Source organism: Rana temporaria, chromosome 1 (assembly GCF_905171775.1).
Source record: "Rana temporaria chromosome 1, aRanTem1.1, whole genome shotgun sequence".
NCBI lineage: Eukaryota > Metazoa > Chordata > Amphibia > Anura > Ranidae > Rana > Rana temporaria.
Genome location: NC_053489.1, coordinates 675,669,331 through 675,674,595, shown reverse-complemented (window position 1 = coordinate 675,674,595; position 5,265 = coordinate 675,669,331).

Below are 5,265 nucleotides of genomic sequence, written 5' to 3'. Positions count from 1 at the left end.
GTCGCATGATGTCCAGTCAGGATTCTACAACCACTTTGCCGATGTCAATCTGTCATTGGCGGGCAGCAAGTGGTTAAACAATTGATGAAATGGCAATCCTGTATACTAATGCTGTGTGATGGTCCCGCCTTGTTGTTGATGATGATGGGTTGCCATCACAACGGCGTACACTTCCGCAGCCGACGCTCATTGTGATGGCAACCCAAGTCGTTGACGGCGCGGCGCTAGAGCAGTCTTGCGAATGCACGAGATTGGGGCGTGACGGGTTTTTCGTTCTGACGCGTCATCCCGACTATTCCCGGAAGAAACTGCTTGTGGGCTTCACAATGCCCACAAGCAAAATGAGAACGTTCAAGAGGCCAAGATATAAAGTCTTCCTTTACAATAACTCGGCGGGACATTTTAAAATAGTAAGTGACACCAGAGAGACGTATAGAACGAGAGATGAAAGCAGATCTTTTTAAAATTTGAAAAATGTGATGGGAACCCCGCTTTAAAAATCTCCAGTGCGCATGCTCCAAATGGCGTCGCTAGGACGTCATTGTTTTCGGCGTTAACGTCAATTACGGCCATCCGTATTCGCGACCGACTTACGCAAACGACGTAAAAATTCAAAACTCGGCGCGGAAACCACGGCCATACTTAACATTAGCTACCCCTCGTATAGCAGGGGTAACTATCCACCGGAAAAAGCCGAACGCAAACGATGTAAAAAAAAAAAAGCGACGGGCGAGCGTTCATTTCTGAATCGGCGTATCTCCTCATTTGCATATTCGTCGCGAGTAAAACACGAAACGCCACCTAGCGGACAGCGGAAGATTTCAGCCTAAGATCCGACGGTGTAAGTCACTTACACCTGTCAGATCTATCTAAGGGAGATCTATGCGTAACTGATTCTTATGAATCAGTCGCAGAGATCCGACGGCGTATCAGGAGATACGCCGTCGTATCTCTTTGTGAATCTGGCCCACTGTGTTTTTTTTTTTTAATCCTGAAAAGCAAAAGCCATAATGAGCTAGTATGCACCGCATACTAGCTCATTATGAAATACTTACCTCGGAACGAGGTGAGAGGAACTTACCTGCTCCACGCCGAGGGAGATGTCATCTTTCCTCAGCGTGTCTTCCGGGTATCGCCGCTCCAGCGCGGTGATTGGCTGGAGTGGCGATCTCTGCTGCGCATGCGCCGCTGCAGTCAGCGGCGCATTGCGGGGGAATATCTACTAAACCTTACAGGTTTAGGAGATATTCTTTTGAGCCCTTTCACACTGGAAACGCCTATAGCGGAGCGGTAAAAACGCTATTTTACAGCGTTTTCAATTCATTTCAATGGAGGGGCGTTTTTGGAGCGTTTTAATAGCGCAATGTTTACTGCAAAAACGCGCCAGTGTGAAAGGGCTCTTATACCTACAGTTAAGCCTTATTATACCACTTTAACCTATAGGTAAGCCTTATTATAGGCTTACCTCTAGGTTAAAGTGGTAGTACAGAGTATACTACCACTTTAAACTACTGGGTCTCCTGGGGAGGGGTACTGCAGGCCTCTGGCCTAGTAACTACGCAGTCAAGTACAACCAATTACAGCCAGCAACTGGGATTATTCAGAATGGTCCCTTTTGTCATAATGGCACGGAATCGAATAGTTTTACAGTGGAGGAGAGATGTCCGGAGAGCAACAGTCTGCAGGAGCTAGTGCAGAGGAGCAATAGTCTGCATGGTGTTACGCAAGGTAAAAGACTGTAAAATGTTAGGCCTCGTACACACGATAGGTTAACCAGAGGACAACGAACGGTCTGATGGACCGTTTTCATCGGTCAAAACCGATCGTGTGTGTGTGTGCCCCATGGGTTATTTAACCATGAATTCCTAACCGAAAGGTTAAAACCGATCGTTAGTAAGCACGACCATCGTTTAAAAATCCACGCATGCTCAGAATCAAGTCGACGCATGCTTGGAAGCATTGAACTTCGTTTTTTTTTCAGCATGTCGTTGTGTTTTACGTCACCGCGTTCTGACACGATCGGTTATTTAACCTATGGTGTGTGGGCGCGACGGACCATCAGTCAGCTTCATCGGTTAACCGTTCTCATCGGATGGACTGATCGTGTGTACGAGGCTTTAGAAGTTACCTCAGTTCTTCAAGGATAATTCAATTCATCAATCTTTACTAAAATATGATGGCAAAGCAACATGTTCTGTGGGCATCCCGTATCCTCCTTACCCCATCCAAGTTATATCCCCCAATAAACAAAACAACACAAATGACTGTTCATGGTCTCTGAGGTGATAGATGGAGGTCTGGCGTGGGTGATATGGTGGATGTTGGTTACTAGTAGCAACCAACTGCTACACACAGTTTAATTGGTTGTCTGTGGTCAGTAAGTGAGCTTGGTTTTTTCCCATAGCTCTCTGTCTATTTATCTCGGACCTCTGTTTCTCACTTTCCTCTGGTAACAGGGGCGGTCATCCCTTGTGGCAACACTCGGTTCACCGTCCGGCTGAACCTCTGCAATGATCAGGCTCCCCTCAGGCTAGGCCTCTACACATGTGGCTAGGCCTCAGGCCTAACCTTCAGCTGCTGCTTCACATACAGGCCTCAGTCTTTGGCTAAAAAAAAAAAAAAAACACGGATCACCTGACTCATTCCCCTTAAATAGACTCTCCCAGCATGCTTAGCCACGAATATGATTGGCTGAGAAAGCCATGTCTATTCACAACATGAACTCACTTTGGTCTTGTCATTCTAATGCCAAAGGCAGCAGCGCCACCTATTGACAGAAGAGAGAAATGCACCGGGTTAAGGGCAAAAACGATCTTATCCAGTAGTTCTCAACCTTTTTAATGCCGTGACCCCTTGATAACATTTCCCAAATTGTGGGGACCCTTTACAGTAAAATTATTTTCATAGCGTGGGTTGGGTTGTCAGCAGTGTTTACAACCGTCCGTATTTTTACGGACAGTTCGTAAAAACGGGCACTTTTCTCCCCCATTCGTAAATGTCCGTGGTTGCGGGAATGTGCCAGTAAAAATAGCCGAGATCAGTTCGCTTTGGAACTGCACATGGAGATTGGAGGCAGGGGGTTATGGTGGCTGCGGTGGCACCGCAGAGGGGGATGGAGGCAGGGGGAGATTGGAGGCAGAGGGTGTTGGTGGCACCGCAGAGGGGGATGGAGACAGGAGGCCTGGGGGAGATTGGAGGCAGGGGGAGATTGTGGCACCGCAGAGGGGAGTGAAGGCAGGGGGTGTTGGTGGCAGAGGGGGATGGAGGCAGGGGGTGTGAAGGCGAGGAGGGGTGAAGGCAGGGGGTGATGGTGGCACAGGGTGATAGTGGCAGGGGGTGATGATGGCAGGCGGTGTTGGTGGCATGGGGTGTTGGTGGCAGAGGGGGATGGAGGCAGGGAGTGTTGGTGGCAGAGGGGGATGAAGGCAGGGGTGATGGTGGCAGAGGGGGATGGAGGCAGGGAGTGTTGGTGGCAGAGGGGGATGAAGGCAGGGGGTGTTGGTGGCAGAGGGGGATGGAGGCAGGGAGTGTTGGTGGCAGAGGGGGATGAAGGCAGGGGTGATGGTGGCAGAGGGGGATGGAGGCAGGGAGTGTTGGTGGCAGAGGGGGATGAAGGCAGGGGGTGATGGTGGCAGAGGGGGATGGAGGCAGGGAGTGTTGGTGGCAGAGGGGGATGAAGGCAGGGGGTGATGGTGGCAGAGGGTGATGGAGGCAGGGAGTGTTGGTGGCAGAGGGGGATGGAGGCAGGGAGTGTTGGTGGCAGAGGGGGATGGAGGCAGGGAGTGTTGGTGGCAGAGGGGGATGGAGACAGGAGGTGATGTGACTAAATAATTTGCCCTTATTATATCGTGCCTGCGCAGTCAGCTCTACACGGCTCCTAGTCGGTGTGCAGGCGCCGTATAGAGCCGACTCGCGGTTCGGCTACTTTTGGAAAGCCGTGACGCGCCTTATCCGCCGGTGGGAGTTTTTCTCAGGCACGTCAATCATATGGGCGAAGTCCCAGATGACATTGCGGCACTGCACAGGAACGCCCAGTCCCGCGGGAGCGAGTACCCGGAGGCCGGGAGGAAAATACCGTATGTACACCCCCAAAAAAAAAAAAAAAGAAACGACATACTGTACCTGTTTAAGGTATACTGAAAGTAATGTTATTTACTTGTTTTTTGGGTGAAACTCCGCTTTAAGGTAATTAATTGTAGTCCCTTATGGGGCGTGGTTAAACAAAACCTTTGATTGCTAGGTCACAAGCAAGAATCTCACAGACACAAACCCCAGCACAATCGAAAAAAAAGAATAAAAAGCTTCTATTACAAATGGTTTTGTACACACTGCTAAAAAGTGCGTTACACAAAATGTGGAAGGATTCAGGAGTGCATTGCATACAGAGTATGGGGTTCAGGAGTGAATTGGTCATGCTGGCAGTTGTCCCCTGTCAGTTGTTTAGGCTGGCAGTTGTAGTCCCCCTGCCAGTTGGTCAGGCTGGCAGTTGTAGTTTCCCTGTCAGTTGGTCAGGCTGGTAATTGTAGTCCCCCTGCCAGTTGGTCAGGCTGGCAGTTGTAGTCCCCCTGCCAGTTGGTCAGGCTGGCAGTTGTAGTTCCCTATCATGCTGGCAGTTGTAGCCACTCACCCTCTGAAGCTCCCTCTCGATCTCCCCAGCCTTGGTGACGATGGGCCCCCTCACAGCATACTCCACCACTGCCAGCACCTGGGGTTCAAAGACTGTAGGGTGAGGATCCGGCTCCACACTGTAGGGACCTCCGTCACCACACTACTCTTGGCCCTCCTGGGGGCCCCAGCGTCCATCCTCTTAAGCCCACTGAGGAGCACCGGACCCTCATGTCACTGCCGCTCTGTGGTGGGCAGAGAAGGGAGGAAGATCAGGGTTCACCTCTGTGGTGCTCTGTGTGTGGGGAATCAGGAGGCTGTTTGTTTGGGCACATGTTGCCTGACAAAGGGGGTGGGACACCCGATAGACCTGCCCATCCCTGACATCAGAGGCAGAATTTGACAGCTACACTTTCCCTCATTAAGGCCGGCCGTACCCCAGTCAGCTTTCCCACCAATCCCTGGCTGTGCTAGATGTACTTCACACTGCTGTAGGTCCTACTCTACTGTTACCAGGCATGTAATTGAGTACTGTGGGACAAAGGTGAAAATGCGGCACAATCCAGGATGGTTGGGAGGCGTGCAGATCTCCCAGGCACCTTTTGAGACCTCTGATCCTCCTGTCTATTCCAGGTTTTCCACCTCTCCTTTTCAGTCAAT